Below are 23,450 nucleotides of genomic sequence, written 5' to 3' on the forward strand. Positions count from 1 at the left end.
TAGGGACCTGGAGGCAATGAAGGACATTCCTGGAGGGAGAGGGACATCAGGAGACAAAGTGAGGCTCCTACTTCACAGGTTTGCCCGACTCTCTCTAGCCACAGGGTCCCCTTGTTCCCCAAGTTTGCCCTCTCCTGCAGCTCCCCGGACCTGGCCTCTGGGCTTATAGAGCCCTGGAGTAGAGCCTGTCTACAGGAATGGAGCCCAGTGTTGCCCTAGCCCAGCCGATGCCTTCAGGCCTCTGCAGACCTCAGGAAGGAGAAAGGCTGACCAGCGAGGGAGTCCGCTTTAGACTGTTCTCATTTTTTACTGAAATTGCAAGGGAGAGAGGTGGGGGAGGGGCAAGACAAGTAAAAAATAGTCTCATTTGGACTGAACAGGGAAGAAAGCAATTTCCTTCTGAAATCTCTTTTCCTGATTCTTGAAGGATGTAATTTGGAAATGTCCTGGTGGCTCTGGCTGGAGTGTGGGCCAGACCACCCATAAGGCATGGAGTGGGGACCTAGGGGTGGGGAGCAGGGAAGGCCAGTGGGGAAGGAGACAAAGGTCTTGCTGATGGTTTCAGCCCAAGCCTCAAGGACAGGCCAGCCAGGGAAGATGTGGTAAGAAGAACTGTCATGGCACAGAGGACAGCTGAAGAGTGAGGTGGCAGAGACTGACTCGAGAGAGGAAGAAGATCTGGGGGTCCTGATGGACCAGGGTGGGGGGGATACACTGGGGAGAATTCCAAGCCTGGCTGGGGTAGGACAGTGGCCCAGTACCTAAGAGAGGTCCATGCTCTGGGGTCTGTATCTCAGGAGATTTCATGGGGCAAAGGCACAAATCCATCCTGAAGGACTATGCATCCTCAAGTTTCTTTGTTGGAAAGTCATCCGGGTGCTGGGCAATCTGGCGGCAACTTGGAGGCTTATTCAGAGCCTGCAGGAGAAGCAGGGCCTTGGCATGGGGTGGTAAAGGAGCACAAGGGAGGCTTGACACGCCCAGGGTTCCTCTGCTTGTCGTCCTTTGGAGTCATGCTCCAAGTTCTTCCATAGCCTCTTCTGCAGCCCTGCCACCTTCCAAGCTGCCATGGTGTGGCTCTGAGGGTCCCAGCTTGGGGAGCAGCATTCGCCCTATGAGAGGGCAGAAATGGAGACCAAGACCCACCAACAATTTAGGGGCCTCCCTGGGACTCGTCCTTCCCTCTGACATGATGCTAACTCCATGTCCTGAAGCATCAGCTCATCACCCCATCCTTCAACTAACCCATCAACCAGCCAAGTCCACCAACCAACAAGCCAAGCCACATCCCACTCACCAATCCACCAGCCACCACTCTACCTGTTACCCTACACCCTGCCATGCTACCAACTCAGCAACCTTCTAAGCAACATACCAATTCACCAACCAGATAATCTACCAACCAGCCTATTCTTCCACCATCTAACCATCCCACTAACCAGCCTATCAGCCAACTCACCAACCAACTCATTACCACACTGTCCAATCAGGAGATAGAAGCTACACAGTGCTATGAACAGAAAGGTTTAATATAAAGAATTATTAACTTTAACAGGAAATCACCCACTAACCATGACAGGAAATCAATAACCATGACAGGAGATCACCCACTAACCGTGACAGGAGATCACCTAGTAACCATGACAGGAGATCACCCACTAACCATAATAGGAGATCACCCACTAACCATGACAGGAGATCACCCACTAACCATGACAGGAGATCGCTCACTAACCATGACAGGAGATCACCCACTAACCGTGACAGGAGATCGCTCAGTAACCGTGACAGGAGATTGCCCACTAACCGTGACAGGAGATCGCCCACTAACCGTGACAGGAGATCACCCAGTAACCGTGACAGGAGATCGCCCAGTAACCGTGACAGGAGATTGCTCAGTAACCGTGACAGGAGATCGCTCAGTAACCGTGACAGGAGATCGCCCACTAACCGTGACAGGAGATCGCCCACTAATCGTGACAGGAGACTGCCCAGTAACCGTGACAGGAGATTGCCCACTAACCGTGACAGGAGATCGCCCACTAACCGTGACAGGAGATCGCCCAGTAACCGTGACAGGAGATCGCCCACTAACTGTGACGGGAGATCACCCACTAACCGTGACGGGAGATCGCCCACTAACCGTGACGGGAGATCGCCCACTAACTATGACAGGAGATCGCCCACTAACCATAACAGGAGATTGCCTACCTAAGGAACACTTCTACCTCTAGGACTGAGGCTGAGCATCGAAGGCAGGAAGAAACCTGGAAGCATCTTCCCGCAACCCCAACACTCAGGGATGAGACCCAAACCTTGTTAGAGAAAGTACAGCCGAGGCGCCCTGGCTGCAGGAAAGTTTGCTGAAGTGCCAGTGCGGGTGGAACTCTCTGGCAGGCCACTCTCTGGGCTGCTGCAGATAGCTGGATGCTGCGGGACACCTCACTGCTGGAGCCTGCAAGAGAAGCCCTTCCTCGCCCTGTGCTGTTCCTCCAGCACCGTCTCCTGGGAAAGCCAAACATGGAGCCAGCTGGTTAAAGAGAAATGTTGACAGGGTCTAGCTCCATGATCACAGACCAGGCCCTGGAGAATACATCTGAAGCTGAGACGCAACTCAGTAATAACTGGCACACCTGTTCTCTTGCTTCCCCACCAACTCTACAACTCACTAACCAATATGCCATTCATCCACCAACCAACCAATCAGCTAACAAGCCTACCCTTCCACCATTTCACCACCCCACCAACTGCAGTCCTCTGACCAGAATACCCATCTACCCACCTACCTGCTACCCCAGCAACCTAGTTTTCCTGAATGTTCCAGGCACTGTGCTGAGGGCAGTGAGGAATACAGCAGTGAAAGGGAAGTCTGCACCCTGAAGGAGAGACGCTCATTTATTCAAATTGGGCGACATATGCAACCTATGCCTATGATTTACTGTGGGCCGACAAGGCCCTTTTTCATCCAGGTGACATCCATTAAATGGACAAACAGTGGGCAGACAGCAGGCTCTGAAGCTAGTGGTGGGAGAGATCACTGTGGCCTGATGGTAGAGAGCAGCCTCGTGGAGGAGGGAAGTGATCTGGGCATTGAAGAATGAGCAGAGTAGAGATTCCAATTTGGAAAAGGAAAAGAAAGGCACGGGGGCAGGAATGTCTGGTATCTCCGGTGCGAAGGAGGACTCGGCACAGGGAGACTTCTGCACAAGAAGGGCTCACCATGCTGGGGGTGCCATAGGCCGCAGCTGCACGGGCCTGCAGGGAGCACATGTCCATCTCATCCGTGACAGGCAAGAGCTATCACGCCCCTAGGAGAGGCTGATCCTATCATCAGCTTCTTTCTCAGGCAGCGAAGGGGCTCCTCCTTTTCATCAAGGGCTAAACAGCAATTTAAAAAAAAAAAAAAAAAGAGGCTCACCCAGCATCAAGCAGACATCAGAAAGAACGTCCAGTCCAGACCAGCAGGAGGCTCAGGAATGCGATTCTTCCAACTGTCTGGGGTGGCTGAAATATTGACCTGCTTAGAGGCAGGGGAATATCCGCAATGACCCTTCCTCACCCTGTTGTTAAAGGGCTCCTTGTGGCCGAGGTCCACCTGCTCCCAGGCTTCCATCAGCCCAAGTGCCATTAAGTATCTCGGAATAAAAATCTGACTTTAGAATCAATTGATGGAGAGAGGTTCTCCAAACATTCGCTGGTGAAGGTAATTAAATTCCAATCGGAGAAGATGGAGCTGTGTGACGGGGCGGTGGGGGCAGCGGCTGGCGCCTGGCTGCTGAGCAATGAAATCACGGGCGTGCGCAGCCCAGAGCTGGCAGCGGCACAAAGGAAATTGGAGCAGTCAAATATTTCCCTCCTCGTTGAGTTCCATTTACATGTTTATAATAGAGGTTCTTAAGGCCCTAATGAGAAGGCTGCTCATTGCAGGCAAGAGGATGATTAAGGCTCTGCCAGACGAGATCAAGGACAGGAACAAAGGCCTGTTAATTACTACAGAGGGACAGGAGGAGCGCCAGGCTCCAGCTCGCTGCTCCCCCAGAGCCTCCCCAGCCTGGTGCTTTCCGGTTCCCTGAGGCTGCCTCACCTTTGCTCCCAACCCAGGTGACCTCCCAGGGGTGGGCTAGATTCCCCAGAGCTAGAGTCAGGGGTTCAGGGACCATTTCCACTTTCCCTCCCTAGGGGGTGATTTCAGGCAGTACCCCTGGCACATGCACATTTGTCCTCTGAAGGTGCCCTGTTGGGGGAAATGGCTTAGAGGAAGCCACGCTGCTGAACTGCTTGGCCTCCGCCTGAACCACAAGGTTCACCTGCCTACCAGGGGGTCGCTCACTTGAGCTTCCAAGCCCTAGAGGGAGGACCACCCTGGGCAGATGACAAAGCCCCTCTTCCCAGCCTTCGGGACATCCAAGAGACACAGTTATACCTGTGGAGACCCAGGCCGGCATTAGTGATGGATGATGTCATCTGGTACAAAGGCAGAGGGTTCTTGCCAAGTTGATTTTAAGGCCTTTCTAACAACTGGAGTTCATGGTATGGTGGAAAAAGCAAAGGTTTTGTGTCAACAGGCTTAGGGTCAGGCAGACTTGGGCTCAAATCCCAGGTCTTCTGTTTGCTAATGAGGTGCCCTGGACAGGTTATTAACTTTTCTGAGCCTCAGTCTCTTCATCAGTTAAAAGGGGGTAATCTCACCTACTACATTTGGGCTGGTTTTATGATGCAATGAGATAATGTTGACTAGGTCTGGCACAAAGTAGGTGGTCAGTTCACATTGGTGACCTTGTCCCCTATTCTGAGGAGCTGGGTTGGTATGCTTTGGAAGTCTTGCCTATCTATGACCTGCAAGACATGGGGCTGAGTGTGGGCAGTATCTGGTTTCCTTCAGCCTGTCGCTGCTCCGTAGCACCTTCTTGTGACATGGCATCTGGCAATATTGAAGGGAAAGAGGAGATTGTCTGGCCAGGGCTTGGAGGAAATCGGACTCTGTGCACTGCTTGCCCAAGTGCCCCTCACCTGTGTCCTACTCTACCTCCGAGGGCTCGAGAGATGAGGGGAAGATGAGAGGAGGGAAAGGAGAGTCATATGTTTGGGGAGCTCCCTGATTTCTCCATAAGAAAGAAAAATCAGAGAGAAATAAGTTACGCCATGCAAAGTGGAGTGAATCTGGGAGTCGAGAGTTGAATTTGAAGAACTTTGATTTTTAGGAAAATGGTCATCTTGTAAAGGCCCAAACCAGAACTTTCTCAACTAGAATCCGATTTTAGGTCCAGGGGATATAGGGTCTAAGAGGACAACGATTCTGCGGTTAACACAAAGACCCAAAGATGAGAGACCCCCAACTCCCTGGAGGATATGGTGCCGTCTTGGTCTTCCCGGGGCCAGTGTTGGCAGCTGGGAACATCTCAGTGGCTTCTTGGCTTACTAAGTTGCTTCCCTTGGAGCTGTCCATGGTGCTGGCCTCAGAGCCTATCTGGCCCCGGCTGCCTGGCCACACCTACCTCTCCAGCTGGCTCTCTGCCAGGCCTGTCACCTGCAGAACTTCTGCCCAAGCCCACAGCACTGAACCTTGCTGCAAGCCCCAGGATTTTCAGACACACCTAATGCTAAGATGCATTTTAGCTCGAGCCTTAGGGCTAACAATAACCTAGTCCCTAGAGTCCACCTCAAAGAGAACTCTCACCAGAATCCAGACTTGAATCCATATCAATCTGAAGTACAGCTCGAATCATCATCCCTTCCTTAATATGAATCTTAAACCCTATTCTCATTTCTAGTCTCCAATTGAGTACTGGTCTGAAGTTCACCTCTTGCCCTAACCTCAGAATAAACCTGAGCCCTAAAGACTTGATCTTGGGCAAAGGATTGGCCCATCCCCTCTTCTCTCCCTCCTTATGAATATGGCAGAGCCTCTGTGGTGAGCACTGCGGGTAGAGAGATGTGTCCTGTGCTGCCCCTGCTCTCCAGGAACTTGGCTGTGTGCCCCTACCGCCCTTACCATCAGACAAATTCATGTCAGTGTCAGCATTGACAATATTCTCCCAGGAGGGAAAGTCTTTAGAGAAGATGTCATCATCATTTACAAGGCAAAACATAGAGATGGGCCATGGAGAGCTCTGAATTCTTCCCACTGTGCACCACCTGCCGAGAGGCTCTGGCTCCTGCCTCCTGCGCCTTTGGTCCATGCTGCATGCTGGTGTGGGTGGGGAGTGAAGAGTGGAGGAAACTTTCATAGGGGCAAGGCCCACCTGTCTCTGTGGAATATGGTCCACATAGTTGTAGGTAGATGCTGAGGAGGCCCGGGTAGCACAGGAAGTACCAGACCCTGAGCACGTATCATTACCAGGCCCCTGGCTGACCTTCACAACACTCACTGAGCGGGGCTGAGGAAGCTGAAGGGCCTTTGTATCCATTACAAAGATAACAGGTAGAAGAGCTGGGAATGAAATACAAGTCCTCTGGCTGCTGAGTCCTAGAGGCTCGGGACGGTGAGGGGAGAGGCTTTCTAAAGGAGGTGAGGTGCAGGCGGTGGGGACGCAGGCAGTGTGGGGTGCAGCGTCAGGAGGGATGAGTGGGGGCTGAGGTGAGAGGTGAGGAAGAGAGGTTGACCAAGGCTGGGAGATGCAGATGGGATGGGGGTGGCCCCATGGGCTGGTCTGGACTTTCCCTGTGCCCAAGGCCAGGCGCTGGGGAAACTCAGGGAGAGAAGAGAACTTGCAAAGCCGAGTCACATTCTTCTCTCCCATGGCGGGTTCCTCCTGAGGGGCCTGCTCTTGTGAGATGACATGAAGAAGGGGAATGGGGAGAATGGTGGCCAGGAGAAGACATATGACATTCCCCAGGGTCAATGGTGTGGCCCATGTGTCTGTCTACTGGCCCTCCACTCCTCCTGCACCACTTTCTTCCTTCCCCACAGCCACCATCCTAGTCCAGGCCATGCCTGGCCACTGGCTGCAGCCTCCATTGCCTCCCTTCTCCATCCTTTGGGTCCTCTGCCCACAGCCAGAGGGACCTGCCTGAGGCCCTCATGAGGACCCTCCTCCCCAAGAAGATCGGCTGCTCCCTCTTTCCTGCCAAATTCCACTCACCTCTCCTCCTTGGCTTTCTGTCACTTGTAGCTGTGGCAAACTCGTCCGAGCTGGGACACTGATGAGGAAGGCAGTGCTGTGGATGATGATGAGGGCAGCAGGCATGATGCCAGGATGCCCCCTGACTCCTGCCTCCTCTCCAGCCGAGCCCGCAGGATTTCCCAACACCTCCCTCAGCTCCTCCAGATCCTGCCAACTGCCATGCTCAGGCCCTCCCACAGCTTCCTGGGCCTGGAAAGGGCGCTAGAATGGGAGTCAGAGGAACCGAGCCCAGTTCCTTACTGACTGCCCTGAAGCCTGGGATAGGGCACTTCTCCTCTCTACTGTCTCCCCAGTAAAATGGGGAGAATCCCTCCTGCTCCACTCTTCTCCCAACGAGAGGGAGACTGTGACAGCACTTGGTAAGTAACTGCACTGCATAACGAGGCCTGCTGGAGTTACTGGCCCCCATTCCTGCCTACATTTTGGCCCCATTATTTACATTTAGTTTTATTTCCCTCCTCCTGGAGTCTCCGTTCCCTGCCGTGGGGTGTGCAGGTCGCACCCTCTGTGGCCTCCAGCATTCTCTGGCTGAGTCTGCTGCCTGCCACTGATCAGGCCTGTGCAGGGAAGGTGGTGCCTTTCTTCCCTGCCAGTCTTAGCACAGTCCTGGGCCCCCAGGGGAGCTCCGTCTAGTTGACTCCATATTGACTGAACCTAGCCTTAGATCAACGGTTCTCAAGGTGAAGCATGTATCAGAATTGCCTGGTGAGCTCATTAAACCCCAAATTGCTGGTTCCCTCCCCAGTTTCTGATTCTGGAAGTCTGGGTAGAGCCTGAGGATCTGCATTTCTGACAAGTTCTCAGGTGATGCTGATGCTGCTGGTCCAGAAACCACACTTTGAGAACCACTATTGTTCTCAGTGAAAACCTGGATGGCCCTGCCAGGAAGTCTTCTGTCTAAGTGGGCTGAGATGAGATGGCCTCATGGTGAGGATGTGTGTGTGGAGGGGCCTGGGGCTGTGGCACCCCAGACACCAGGAAGTGAGCGCCTCTTGCCTAGAGGCAGAAGCAGCCTTGAATGTCCTCAGTCAGAGCCGCGACATCTGAGTTTAATCTGTGTGGAGCAATTCAAGGGAGGGAGCTAAGGGTGGGGGGAGTGGGAGCTGGGAAGGTGGCTGCATATTTCATACTGTTTCCAGCTTTGAAGGTCCAGGGAAAGCGTGTGGCAGTCAGTGACAGCTTCATCGTAAAGAGGGATGGGGAGATGCACCCTGCTTGGGGTGAGGCGCTCATCAGAGGGGTGGAAGGATGGTCAGGGAGGGGCAAGGGAGGTGGTGGTAGGTACAGATGGCAAGTGGTGGTGGGGGAGGGTAGAATCTGTAGTGTGAGCCCCTCCTCTAGACTCATCCCCGTCTCCCCAGCATATGTGGGTGGTGATGAGATTCCTGGAGGGTTTTCAGATGCAGTCTTTAAGGGCCTGTATCCATCCCCAAGGTCACATCTGGAATATCCTCTCCCTCCAAAGAGGTATCTCAACATCAGCAGAAGCTCTAGCAAGGCAAAGCCCCACTGTTCCTGAAACTGTCCCCAACTGGACCCTGGTGGTATCTGGAGCCTCTGAACTGCATGAGAATACGGCTCATTACCATTCAGCCTCAGATCTGCACCCTGTTTGCCCTTCCTGTTCCATCCCCCCATCCCCAACCTCCCACCATCAGGGGCCAAGACCATTTCTAAAGAGCTTATAATCGAGGGCTTGGGAGGAATCTCTGAACATTCTAAAAAGGCCTCCTCCTTTCTCTTAGTTTTGGGCCCCACCTGTGGTACAGCCCTGATGTAGGAATTTAGCATTCCAGATCTATGGCAATGGAGGAGTTGGGGAGACACTGCTCAGAGGCAGGGTTGGCTGGGCGACACTTTCTGGGACCAGAAAGGGGATGTGCACAGGCTGAGTGCCCCCTGTTTACAGCCTCAAAAGGGCTCTCAGCACCCAAGTTGGTTGTATTGACAAACATGCCCCTTCTGGGCTCAGCAGGGATCCAGGCCAGCCTCGGAGGAGTCACAGAACCATTTAGAGTCGGTGACCATAGTTTCCTTACAGACAGTGGGGTATGTGCAGAGGGATACCTGGCAGGAGTCACACAGACTTTGTTGCTCCAGAGCTGCCCAGCCCTGCCCCATGATCAGGGCTGCATTTGCTCTTCAGAGGCCTTTGCAAACACAGGGTGGGCGGGACCCTGGAAGGTGAGAAGGGAGGATGGCAATGCAGCCCGGCTTCCCTCAGACAGACCCGGGCCCAGCCCTGGCTTTGCCTCCTAGTTTCTAAGGATGCAACCTTGGGCAAGTCATGTGGCTTTTCAGAGCCTCAGTTTGCTCATCCTTAAAATGGGAACAATTGTATCAATTTTGCGGGGCTGATATGAGATGACATATGGACAGCACTGAGCACAGTGCCTGGCACTGGTCCGCTCTCAATAACAGCATGTGCAGACCTGGGGCGGGCGGCATCCAAAGCTGCTTAGGGCCTCCCCCGCCCCAGGGCCTCCTCTCTCCATCCCAGACCTGGTGGAACCAAGGACCGGCCTTCAGCCCCCTCCCTCAGAGCGGCTGTAGTGAGCATTCAATCCTGATTAGCTCCACCGGGCTCCCTCGTAACCTTTTCATTAGGAAATTATGTTTAATAGAAATTGTTCTGACACCTCTCAGCAGCGTTTCCCTGCAATTCATTACCACTGGGGAGGGGGCAGGTGGCAGAGCGGCTCTGGGGCCCAGCTCCTTGGGGGAGGGGCCGCCCCTCTCCCCGCCACTTTCCTGGTTCAGCCTTTGCTGTATGGGTGGAAGGGATGCAGGACAGAGGTGTTCCTGCTTGGCTTCCCCACAGAGAGGCAGGCCAGCTGTTGAAGCACATCTGGATGGGGCCAGTCACTCTCAGCACCCTCCCCTGGGTCCGATTTGGGACTACCCAGCTGTTGCCAGTGATGCTCATGTGTTAATGGCACTCTCTATTCTTGTTTAGCCCTCACTGTCCCCAGAAGGAAGAGAGGCACACAGCGCTCCCCAGCCGCTGGAATCCAGGAAGAATCGAGGTGCTCAAGACCCACCACCTCTTTGCCTGCAAACTGTAAGCTCGCTGTCCTGCTCCCTTGCTCCCAGAAGTGGCACTGGATGGATCCCATCCAGGTCAGCCCAGGCTGTCATTTCCTCCCCTTCTGTACCTAATCCCAGCGAGATGAAGAGTTTACACGTGTTTCTCACTTGAATCAGGGAAGTCTAGTTTGCATTCTCCTGACTGGATGGGCCTGGGGAAGGCAGAGACTGCATTGAATCTTCCATCTCATTGGTCTGGGGATTTGGTTCTGAAGACCAATGCCTTTCAGAATCTTCCTGTCTCTCCCCAAATTCTGGACAGTTCTGTTTCCAGCACTCATCCATGATGGGGGGGTACAGGAAATGAGTGTTGAGGGAAAGGCATCCCACCTTCTCTCTGTTCCACCTCCCAGATCTGACAACTCACTGGAAAGTTCTTCTCTGTGTCCCTGTCCCCCATCTGGTTCTGAGGCCACTGCTTTCCCCAGCCTTGGTGCCTTGGGTTTTTCTGCTCTGTGAAATGAACCAGGTCCTTTATCCTGTTCTCCCCTGAAGAAAAGAGGGTGTGGGGGGCTTGGCACAGGAAATGACCCTTGCCTTTCACAGGCTTTGGGGTCTGAGGGCAGCTCTGATGCCCCAGCATGCTTTTCTGACCCAACAACTGGGGAGACCCTCTTGCCACTTTACCACCCAGTATCTGAAATTAGCAGCTGCCTAATCTCTCTCTCCCATATCACTCAATGGTTTAATTGTGCAGAAAAAAATGTATTAAAATGCAAAACACTCAGTTGTACTTCTTTATGTTAAATCCCTTCTTTGCTCTATCTCCCTTTTAATTTTACAAGGTTTTTTCTCTCTCCCTCTTTCATAAAAGGGAGAACTGGGCATGCAGGGAATCATTTCAACTCCCCTATAAATCTCCAAAATGAGTATTTAAATTCGAGGAAAAAATACATTCTTACACCTTTAATTTCCCTGCTATGAAGTGTAATGAAAAAGCCTGATTATTTTTAATTCTTCCCTTTAATAATTCAGCGGCGGAGTGATTTAAGACTAGGATTCATAATTACCTTTCCGCTTTCTTGGCAAATGGAGTTTTAATAGAAATGAGAGCTCTGGCGACTGAAATGGATTTCAACAGGTCGCTGGGGGGTCAGGTTCAACACCAATTGGTGGAAGAGTGTTCCTAAGGCCCCTCAGGTGTGGGGTCTGGACTGGTTACCTGGGCCCACGGGGACGGAGGAAGTATATCACCTTGTGCTCACTGGGAACCATCTGTTGTAATAGTAACAGAAGGTCACAGTGTGGGTGCCTAATGACCCATTTATCCTGGAAGGAAGAAACTAGTGAAAAATGGCCATCAGGACAGTCTTCTTGATTAGTAATAATAACTAATAACTATGACGTTAATGATAGCAGCTACCATTAACTGAGCAAATACTATGTGTCAGGCACAGTGTTAAGTGCTTCAGAGACATTCTAGGCAGGCATGGTAGTGTGCACCTGTAGTCCCACCTACTCAGGAGACTGAGGTGGGAGGATCACTTGGGCCTGGCTCACTTGAGGCTGCAGTGAGCTGTGATCATCACCACCACCATCATCCAGCCTGGGTGAGAGAGTGAGACCCAGTCTGTAAAAAGAAAAAAAAAAGACATTATTTTTTCTCATTTTCACAATAATCTATTCTACATGGAGGGAAACTGAGGCTCAGAGACTGATATGGTTTGGCTCTGTGTCCCCACCCAAATCTTACCTTGTGGCTCCCATAATTCCCACGTGTTGTGGGAAGGACTCAGTGGAAGATGATTGAATCATGGGGGTGGGTCCTTCTCATGCTGTTCTCATGATAGTGAACGGTTCTTACAAGATCTGACGGTTTTAAAAACGGGAGTTGCCCTGCACAAGCTCTTTTTGCCCACTGCCATCCACTTAAGATGTGACTTGCTCCTCCTTGCCTTCCACCATGATTGTGAGGCTTCCCCAGCCATGTGCAACTGTAAGTCCGATAAACCTCTTTGTTTTGTAAATTACCCAGTCTCCGGTATGTCTTTATCAGCCTTGTGAAACAGACTAATACAGAGAGGACCTAGCAAGTTAAAATTAAGGAAGATGGCAGAACTGGGGTTTGACCTACATTCTCTCTTATTCTAAAGCCACCACTCTTCTCCACTGACTAACTTCCCAAGCAGTACCCAGAGCTCATTACCCAAACATGGTACCTGCCTCCCAGGAGTAAGCAGAGATAACCAGACACAGTGGTGGAGTAGAATTTTAAAGAGATCTGTGGAAAGGGCACCAGGTGGGGTCAGAGTCGGAGCCCTGAGCCTTCCTACCAGCTCCATGGCCCGTGAGCTTGGAGACACTGGGAAAGCCACCTTTCTGAGCCTCAGTTTCCTCACCTATAGAATGGGGATAATAAAAACCAATTTGTCTAGTTCAAGGGATGGTAATGAGATTCAAAGGAGAAAATACATGTGGAAAAGCTTTGTAAATCCTAATTTGCTCTACAAGAGTCAAGTTTAATTAGTATTATTTGATAACAGAATACTACTTAAAACACCCATGTCTGTCCAGCCCTCCACAGCCATTTTTCCTGCTGTCTGCATGCCCAGCCTTCCCACCAAAATCCAGCTCATGCTGGGTGCAGTGGCTCATGCCTGTAATCCTAGCTCTTTGGGAGGCCAAGGAGTGAGGATTGCTTGTACCCAGGAGTTCGAGACCAGCCTGGGCAACAAAGCGGGACCCTGTCTCTACCAAAAAAAAAAAAAAATTAAAAAATCAGCTGGGTGTGGTGGTGCGTGCCTGTGGTCCCAGCTACTTGGGAGGCTGAGGCAGGAGGATCCTTTGGGCCCAGGAGGTTGAGGCTGCAGTGACCTGTGATTGTGCAATGGCACTCCAGTCTGGGTGACAGAGAGAGATCCCATCTCAAAACAAAAAACAAACAAAAAATATCCAACCCAGACCTTACCTCCTCTGCCAGAAAACCTGGATTGACCTCTCTCAGGCCCCATTGTTCCATGACCCTCCACTCCCTCTTTTCCTACATTTCCCATTCAGTTGTTTAGAGTCCTTAAATTCCCTGAGAGAGCACAGAGGTGTGTGTGCATATCCTCACATCCTCTAGATTGTCATGTCCCAGGCCAGAGCTTTTTAAATTCCCTTTGTTTTGTCAGCTCAGAACTCAGCCTCTGCATTCAGCGATGACATCAATATGGTTGATTCACTGCCTGAATAGAGACATAGAGGGTGAAAACCCACAGACAATCCCAAACCATGAAATATGAGTATTGGAGTGCTGAGGCACGAAGTGAGACACCGGTGCAGACGCACACACATGCGCACGCACGTGCCCGCACACACACACACACACACACACACACACGCGTACACACACACACCCCTACCATCATGCCTGCGCCTGGCTCACCTGAGCTTGCCTCTATTGTGGTTATCCAGTGGCGAAAATTGGACCCAGCGCTTATTTTCCAGTTTATCAAGTGCTTTCCCATGCATTAAAGAACATGATTCTCTCAATAGCCTCCTGCAGAGAGAGGCAGGGCCGGCAGGGCGGGTTGGATCATTGTTTCTTTCAGAGCAGGAGAGATCAGGTGGCTTGCTCAAGGTTCCTAGGTGGAACAGGGAGAGCCCGGGCCTTCAGACGCCGGAGCCATGGCTCTCTCCAAGACAGCCTCAGGGCCGCTGCTGCGGATGGGGAGTTCTGGTGCGTGTGCTGGGAAGGAGCCCGGCTGAGGGCACAGGGGGCTGTCCAGGGGGCTCAGGACTGCCAAGTCATGAGCTGGGAAATAAAGCCCTTCTTGAGTCCAGCAGGAATTTGAATTCGGACCCAGGCTTCCCGCAGGCAACCCATTGGGCTTCCCTGTACCGGGTCTTACTGAAGACCGGGGAGTTGAGCCTCCTAGCTCTGGAGTCCCCGCCCCACCCCACCCCACGCTCTGTGCTTTGACTTATGGAAGTTCAGGCCCTCAGGGCCTTAGCAGGAAAAGAGGGTGCTGGAGTAAGAGGAGTGGGCTGTGAGGACTCTGCCCATACCCGGTGGGTTCCCCGCCTCCCCTTCTCCTATTAGTGCTCCCTGGAATGAGAAGGCACCAGAGGGGCCCTCAGAGACACTTGAGGCCTGATTGGGAATAAGTGTCTGATAATGACTCCCATCAAATGTCAAGCGGCCGTGCTGTGCTCCTGGGGCTGATTGCTCCTTCTCAAGGGGGGTGCGTTGCGTGGGGGACGTCTGGTCCTGGATGCTTCGCCACTGCGGAGATGCCACCCCAGGACTTTGTCTCCGAGGTGAGCTCTTCCTGGGCTGGGGACAGCCTCCTCTCGCTTTGCAGCTGTCCCTGTGCGCAGCAAGGGGTCTTCACCTCTCCTGATACTGCCGAGGGGTGGGGCCTGCGGGTGGGTGGAAAGGGTGGGGCTGAAGCTAGAGCTGATGTCACTGCCCTGTGTGGGTCGGGGCTTTGCAGCTGGACAGAGGAGGTGGACGCTCAATCAGTCTCTTCACAGAAAAGGGTCCTCCTGCTTCTTCAAGGCTCTGGGTGGCCACAGGCCTCAGCTCCTCAAAGGCTATGGCTTGGGGGTCTTTCTTTTACTACTATTATTAGCTAGTACTTGGAGAAACTCAGTGACTTAACGATATTTATGATTTCTTATGAGTCTAGGGGTGAGCTGGTTGGTTCTTCTGTTCTTGGTTGGGATCACTTGTGTATCTGAGTTTGGCTGTGGGTTGAGGAGATGCTTGTGTTGACCTAGGATGGGTTCCTATGTTTGGGGGTCAGCTGGCCATCAGCAGGTTTAGAGAGGTTTAAAGTCTGGGTGTCATCCCCTCCAAATCTCATGTTGCAGTGTGATCCCCCGTGTTGGAAGTGGAGCCTCATGGGAGGTGTTTGTGTCATGGGGGTGGATCCCTCATGAATGGCTTGGTGCCCTCCCCATGGTAACAAGTTTACATGAGATCTGACTGTTAAAAAGAGACTGGGGCTTCCCTCTCTCCTCTCTTGCTCCTGTTCTCACCATGGGACATGTCTGCTCCCCATTCACTTTCTGCCATGAGTAAAAGCTTTCTGAGGCCTCACCAGAAGCTGAGCAGATGCTGGTGCCATGCTGTACAGCCTGCAGAACCAAGAGCCAATTAAACCTCTTTTTAAAATAAATTACTCTTCGTCAGGTATTCCTGTATAGCAATGCAAAGTGGACTAATATAGGAGGCCTCTGCTGAGACAACTGGGCCTTTCTCCACTGGGTCTGTCATCCTCCAGGTGGCCGGCCCAGGGTAGTTCATGGGGTACTGCAGGGCTCTAAGAGAGAACGGAAGGCTGCAGAGTCTCTTGAGGTTGAGCCTTGGAATTGGCGCACAGTCCCTTCTGGTGAGTTCTATTGGTCAGAATGAGTCACAAGGCAGCTCAGATTCAATAGGGGGAATAGGCTCCACTTCTTATTGGGAGGAGCTGCAAAGCTACGCTGCAAAGGGACATGGATGTATGGAGGGGAGAATTGGAGGATATTTTTAAAATCAATCTACTATGTCCAGCCTCTGAAGCCTCTGTCTCTGCTCCTTCAAGGTCTGAGTGGGAGGACTTGGCTTGGATGGCCAGGGAAGGATTGGCAGGGTTTGGCCACATGACCTAGGATTCTTCCAGTTCTGATATTTTGGGATGAGCTCATGGTCTTCTGTCAGCAGGTCCATCACCTCATTTTCCAGCTGTGTGACCTTGGGCTACTCACCACTTCTTTTTCTGTCTCAGTTTCCTCATCAGGGAAATGAAGTAGTTGGATTAAACCTGATGATTAGATTAGATGGTGAATTGCTGAGGACCTACTCTGTGCTAAGGATAGGTGTTATGGCAGGGAATGGGCTGGAAGATCTCTAAGGGCCTTCCAGGGAGGCACAAGAGGACTGCAGAGCCCATGATGGGGTGGGCAGGATGGAGCAGCTGGTTCTAATGTAAGGTCACGTCCTTCTCCACCACTTTGTGCACGTCAATTCCCCAGCCTGGGCTCATTTCCCTTTTGGCACAAATGGGCTGTGAAAGCATTTGGCAAGATAATGAGACAGCCAGCTTGAGCAACAAGGCAAGACTCCACCTCTACAAAAAATTTTAAAATTAGCCGAGTGTGGTGGCACATGCCTGTAGTCCCAGCTGCTTGGGAGGCTGAAATGGGAGGATCTCTTGAGCCTGGGAGGTCGAGGCTTCAGTGAGCCATGATTACACCATTGCATTTGCTGACTGTAAAGTTGTAAAGTGTGGTGCACAAGTTCATTGCTAGAGTCACTAGACCCCTCCAATTTTAATTGTGGAGGGCTGTTCTCTAGTCTTGGGGGCTCATGGGTTTTATTCACTTCTGCTAATATCTGATGTTGGTTTCACACCGTTAAATAAGTGCTCCCCAGGCTGAAGCAGCATTGAGGAATTTGCTGAGCTAGGCTTGAGGTGAAGAAGGTTGTGGAAACAAGGTCATTGTTTATCCTCAGGTAGAGGAGGCTCAGGGGACTAGGTCTCACTCTCAGAGCGTTCAAGTAGATCCAGATTCAACTAACATCCCTGCCTGCCACATCCCCGGCATTTGCTTAGATGATACTGAATTGACTTAATCCTCACCATGACTTTTTGGGGAAGGTGTTTTTTTCCTACTGTACAAACAGGCATGCTGTAGCCTGTGGCTGGAGAAGTAGAGTGATGTCCACACATCCACACAGCTAGTCATCATGTTCTTGGAATCTGTCTTGTGCCAACTGGATTTAAAGAGAATCATGGCTAATAGACCTGAGATGGGTGTTGAGCATAGCTCTTTGTTTTCTAGCACCATTACTCTTCCTGCCACATTGCACTGGGGACTGCTGAGCCCCATGCCTACCGGGAATGGAACAGGCTGGAATGGCCTTAATAGGCTGTGGATAGGACTCAGATGAGATGAACCAAGAACTTCCTGACCATGGTGAGTCATAATAATAAGAATAGTTAACATGGGGCCAGGCACAGTGGCTCATGCCTATAATCCCAGCACTTTGAAAGGCCAAGGCGGGAAGGTTGCTTGAGGCCAGGAGTTCAAGACCAACCTGGCCAACATAGCAAGACCCCCATCTCTATTTCTAAAAAATAAAAAAAAATTAAAAAGAATAGTTAACATAACTGAGGACTTCCTATGTGCCAGGCACTGTGCTAAACCCTTTGCAAACAGTATTCCAGTTAATCCTCAGAAGGACCTGTGAGGTAGGTAGTATTTAGGCAACTTGCCAAGGTCACACAGAGTGAGAAGAGGAGCTGGGCTTTGACTCCAGGTGGTCTGGCTCCATCTGGGGCATAGCACTCGTAGCTAAGGTCATGGGCAGGTGCTTTCTGTCTTGGGCCTGCCTAGGCCCCTCTGCTGATGCAATGCTGTGTGCTGCCTGAGGAAGGGGAAATGCATGGTCTTGTCCATGCCCAGGGAGGTGCTGCTGGGCTTTGTGTGAGTCCGCTCCAAGCAGAGCAGTGTATGGAGAAAATGTGCGTGTGGGGAGAGCATCTGGACCAGGCTTTGTTTTTCAGAGAGTGACGCATCACTGAGCTACCCAAGGCCATTAGCTCCTGAGTTGGAGGCTGCTCTCTGCTTGGTTATTTATCATGCCCAAGGGCATGAAATTGATTCCAGAAAGTCTGTCCATTTCCTCTAGCTCTTCCCGTAGAAGGGGTAGAGTGGGGAGTATGTGGGCAGGGCTGGACAGGATGAGGGACATCCCTGGGTTGGTAACATAACCCCCATGGGAATATCTCTCCAAGGGCCCTAGGAGCACCATCTCCATGTCCAAGGATCGAGACCTTGTCCCTGGCTGCAGGTGGAATGGGAGTGTGTGGTGGGTGGAAAGGCTGAGAAGGGACCAGCTGGCCAGAAGAAATAAATGCAAAGCTATCTGTCAGGGGTGATCAGGGAGTTGGGCAGGGGCCAGTGGGCACTCTTGTGGTATTTTAGGGGACATTCTGATGGGGTCTGCAGCACCTAAAGCCCATGGACCTGAGGCTCGTGGCTGAGTCTGGAGAGAGTAAGGACGAGGTACAAGCCATTCTCTATGTGTATTGCTCAACCCAGAGTCAGGCACAGGAGGCTGTTTCATGTCAAATAATGATGACAGTGGCAAGGATCACATTAGCAGCAAATACTTAGTGAGCGCCTTAGTAAGCACTCTGGGTTCTAAGCTAGACCTGAGGATGTAACAGTGAAAGAGACATGGTCCCAGGTCTCAGAGAGCTCAGAGGGGTGTGTGTGTGTGTGTGTGTGTGTGTGTGGAGTGTGGAGGGATGGTGTAGACTCACATAGAGGTTTATGCCTCTGTTCACACTGCCATGATCGAGGCATGAGGCTGGGCATGATGGCTCATGCCTGTAATTCTGGCATTTTGAGAGGCTAAGGATGGAGGATTGCTTGAGTTCAAGACCAGCCTGGGCAACATAGTGAGACCCTGTCTGTACACACACAAAAAGCCAGATGTGGTGTCGTGTGCCTCTAGACCCAGGTACTCGGGAGGCTGAGGTGGGAGGAATGCTTGAGCCCAGGAGTTTGAGGCTGCAGTGAGCTATGATTGCACCACAGCACTCCAGCCCCGGTGATAGAGTGAGACCCCATATCTCAAAAAGGGGTGGGGGTAGGGGGAAGAGGAATGAGCAAAATGCCTGGGCATGAGGGAATTCAGGCAAGGGGCCACCCAGGGTAAGTCTTCAGAATGAGTCATTCTCATCAAGGGTGGGGCACACTTCTGCAGCAGTCAGTGCTGTGGTCTGAATGTGTCCCCTCAAGATTCTTACGTTGAAATCTTGGCCCCCAAAGTGATGGTATTTGGAAGTGATGGTATTTGAAGGGTGATTAGATCATGAGGGTAGAGCCCTTGTGATTGGCATTAGTGCCTTTTGAAAGAGGCCTTAGAGAGCTCTGCCCCTGCTAAAATGTGAGGACACAGCTAGAAGGTGCTGTCTACGGACATGAAAGAGGCCTCTCACCAGAGACTGATCTGCTGTGCCCGAGTCTTGGCCTTCCCAGCGTCCAGGACTGTGAGAAATAAGTTTTTGTTGTTTATAAGCCACCCAGTCTATGATATTTTGTTATAGAAGCCCAAAAGAAATGAGACATCCAGGGTTTATAGCTTTAGGCAATAGAAGCCGATTCAGACCGGCTAAGCAGAAAAGGAATTTATTAGAAGAATATGGGGTGTCTCATGTAATCAATAGTGTTAGGGAGGGCTGGAGACCCAGACTTAAGGCTACGCTTGCAGGCACGATGGCCACGACACACAGAACTAGATGGATGGGGAAACCACAGCTGCTGCTGCCTCACCAGCTTCAGCTGCCACTGTCACTCCCCATTGATTGTACTTCCAGGCCAGGAACTTAATCTTGCTACCATTTCTAACCCCCAAAGCTGGACACATTCTTACCACCCTTGTCAGCATGATAGGTTCTGGGTATGGTCTCCTTCCCCAGACTCCTCCCTTCTAGAGAGGGGTGTCTGGGGAGTGAAGCCAATGGGTGGAGTCAGAGTCACCTGCTGTGCTCCAGCTGCAATGGAGGCTGGGTAACCCAGTTCCTGCTTTCTGCTTTCAGAAGGTGTGACTCATAAGACTGGAAACTCCTGAACTTAGCAAGGATGTTTGCAGCCAAGCCAACTGACTACAAACATGATAAAGTCCATTACAAGGATGGAAAGTCCACAGAACGGAAAATGTGTCTATTTTTTCACCAGTGACCCTCCAGCACTCAGCTATGCCTAGAACAAAGCAGACAGTCAGAATAACATGTAGAATGAATGAATGAATGAATAAATGGCAGAGAGGGTGGTGATGATCATGGGGCTTGGACAAGCAGTCCTTTTACTTACAGATATCCCAGGAAAGATTTGAGGCCTCTGGACAGCTCTTTGAGCTTAATTTGGACCAGTCTTGCCACCCAGTCTGTGATCTGGGCCATTGATCTGATTCTCTACTCTTTGATGAGTGGGCAAAGGCCTGGCTCTTGGAATTAGGCAAAAAGAAATTGACCCAGCTCAAGCGGGGAAGGTTGAAGCACACATGGCTAATGATTAAAACGTATATTGAGTTCAGCAATCTCTACACACTTCCTCCACTGTTACTGCAGTGGACGTTGTTTAATCCAGCGTCCAGTCTGAATTTCCTCCTTCCTAGCAGGCCCTATTTTTGTTCTGGCACCCCTCCTCAGGGTGTGTGTCTCAGGGAAGGAGTTGGTCTCATCCCAGCTCCTGAACCACCTCATTGGTCTAAAGTAATCCTCTCTCCTTGCCAACTTGTCAAGAGTGGGCCAATAAGATGCAAGCAGATATTTTTGGGGGGTGGGATGGAGGAAGACGTCTTTACACTCTTGAAAGAGTTTTTGAAGGTTGCTCTAATCTAGTTTTTTCAGAATGTTGTTGTGGGTGAGTCTAAGGCCCTTAACTGCCCCAGCCATCTCTGATCTAGTCATAGGATAGCGTACACACACACACACACACACGCACGCACACACACACACACGTCACAGGGAAACAGGGCCAGGCTTCCAGACAACACCAGCCCTGAATTCTGCCCTACCTGCAGGTTTCCAGAGCTCCATAAGATCGGAGCCACTTTGGGTTTTGGATATTCGGTGTTTTGTCTCTGAGTAGCCCCCAACAGCCATGCGGACCACTGCTTGCTCGTGTGTGTGATGGCCCCAACCCCAAGGCAAGACAGGCATCTGGCTGATGCTGAGGGGCTAATAAACGATGGTCCCCTGCCCGTTCTCAAATGCCCTCCTATGGGCGCATGTGAGTCTGAGATGCATCAGGGAGGGGCTTTCCTTTCAAAGCAGCCCTGTGTCTAAAGGACCCTGTTTAGGATAGAAATGCTCCAAGAATAGGTGACCCATCGCCAGTTAGCATCTCAGAGCACGAAGAAGTTGGTCAGGGAGGTGTGAAGCCAGCTGCCAGCCACCCTAGGGACTTGGATGGAAAGAGACCTTGGGCAGAGGGAAGAGAGGCAGAGCGTCCCTTCTGCCCAAGGTCTCTGTTGAGCAGACTCTGTTGAGCACGTGGCATGTCCTGTGACCCCAGTTAGGAAAGCAGTTGCGGGAGCATTTCTGCCTCCACATCACCACCCCACAGGGGCATGGACTGGTTCCACATTATTTAAAGAGAAAGGAGGGCCTGTTCTTCAGGTCTCCAAAGGGCTCCCTGTTTCCCTGGGAGGGGAGTCGGGCGGAACATAAATAAGACAATTTATTCAGAGAAACCATCTCCCCTATTTACATTTAAATTGAATAATTTAAAACACCTTTACCCATTTCCATAAATTATCCCCCGTCGGACAGGCAGCACAACTGTGCAGAGGGGGTTCCATCCTGGGGAAAGGCCTAATTACATTCCCTGCACAAGGCTGGGTGGGAGAGGGAGCGTGGGGAGGTGGGCAGGGGCGGGCAGGCCTGGGAGGAGGGAGCTCCACGAGGGGCAGATGTTTGCCTTATAATTGGCAGGAAGAAGGGGGTGAGGTAATAAGAAAGTGAGGTGCCTTTAAGAGCTTTAAAATCCAGGGGTAAAGGGCCCCAAATCTTCCTCTTCACAGGAGCAAAGTCACTGGGACCAATCTCCTGCCTCCCAGCCAAGAACATCACTCAAACTTTGATCCTGGGTCATCTCTCCTAGTTTTACAACTTTTGCAGCCTCAACCTCCTGTACCAAGGGAGGAGGAGGAAGGGGAAGAAAGAGCAGAGTTTCCTCCGCGATGCCTTAGTCACGGTGTTTCCCAGGTACCTATTGTTTGCCAGGCTCTGAGCTGAGTGCTAGGGACACAGGGATAACCAGCCCCAGCCCCACCCTCCAGGGCTCCCTGGGGATGGGGGAGGAAAGTGACTTTCATACAAGCTGTGTACTCAGAGCAGAAGCGAGAGAGACAGAGAGACCCATAGGAGGTCAGAGGAGTGAGAAGAGCCGTCCCCTGGGGGTATCTGGGCTTCATGGAGGAGGTGGCTCTTGAGGTGCCCCTTGGGGGATGGGTAGCCTTGGGCAGGTGCTAAGGTAGGTAGATGGCATCACCAAGCAAGGTACAGAAGTGAGGAGGTTTCGGGGCCAAGATGCCCACAGCAGACTGGCGAGGCTGGGGAGGCGAGCGTGTGGGAGAGGGGCCTGAGGCTGGGCTTTATCTTTCAGGAAGAAATGGAGAGGGTACAGGAGGCAGAGCTGTTGCCAGGCTTGGTGGCCTTGCCATGGCACTATTTTCTTTAACAGCACAGAGAGAGCTTGCGTGGGTGGAGCCTGGGCATTTGGATTCTCTGTTATCAACTTCTTTTAGGCTGCTTAAGAAGGACAGCTCTCCTATTGCCCAAATGCCTCTGTTTCCCCACCAAGGGCCCAGTGCAGCTGGAGGCTCTTCCCAGGTCCTGCTGATGCAGAGGGGATCTGGCTCCTGGCAACTGCCTGCTAGCTCTTCCAGGCCCTAGTGTCTCTGTGCCTCCGGGATCTCCTGGGCTGTCACTCTTGAGTCACCCAGACATGAGAACTACAGACCTTCCCCACCCTTGCCCAGGATCTCCTCTTGGCCTTTCCCGGAGATGGGGTTCTCGCCAGCTTCTCTCCTCTCTGGACTCAGATCAGAGCCCCAGATGACTCCACTCCTCGCCGACTGGGGGGGAAATGAATGGCTGGTGAACCGTGTGGTGATTTGGAGAACAGCCAAGGGTGGCTTGGAAGGAAGGCTGGTGACAGGCTTTTAAATGCTTATGACAATCCTACAGGGCAGTCATCATTAGCTCTGCCTAAGAGGTGAGGAAACTGAGGCTCCAAGCTGGGGAAAGCAGGACTTGTCCTCCGTTCTGTCTGCCTTTGAAAGTCCCTGCTGCTGCTGGCAGGCTGAGCCGTGTCGCTCGCGAGGATGCCGACAGCAGTGGCTGGTGAGCAGGGCTGCGCTGGGGGCCCTGCGAGCAGATGGGGCATAAACTTCCCTGGGAAAACAGATTAAAGTGGCCGTGGTGGTGCTTAAAAGCTATGTGGTCCCCTGGCACGTTCATGGAATCTTATCAATGTGTTCCTCTGCCAACTTCAAGGGCCCTCCTAGGGGAGGAGGGGTGGATCCAGAAGTGAAAAATGCCTGTGGGACAAGGCACACTGGCCCTGTCTCCTGCCTTTTCAGAGCCAAGGCTCCTAAAATAAGCTCCTCTATGCTAAGAAAGAGGGGTCTCCAGCAGTGGCCTCGGAGCTGCTTTTTAGCCTCTCCCAGCACCTGTCTTCTCTCATCAAGACAGTGGCTTGTCCTCTCCTACAGATTCAGACCCGAATCTAGCATCGACTAGCTGTGTG

General features: G+C 51.9%; 1 pseudogene; it reads left to right on the forward strand.

Annotated features, from left to right (window-relative positions):
- LOC129478580 (uncharacterized) overlaps positions 1-23,185 on the forward strand; it is a 142,159-nt pseudogene extending 118,974 nt beyond the window's left edge.
- Positions 23,186-23,450: the final 265 nt, after the last annotated feature.

The sequence above is a fragment of the Symphalangus syndactylus genome, chromosome 3 (genome assembly GCF_028878055.3).
Source record: "Symphalangus syndactylus isolate Jambi chromosome 3, NHGRI_mSymSyn1-v2.1_pri, whole genome shotgun sequence".
Lineage (NCBI taxonomy): Eukaryota > Metazoa > Chordata > Mammalia > Primates > Hylobatidae > Symphalangus > Symphalangus syndactylus.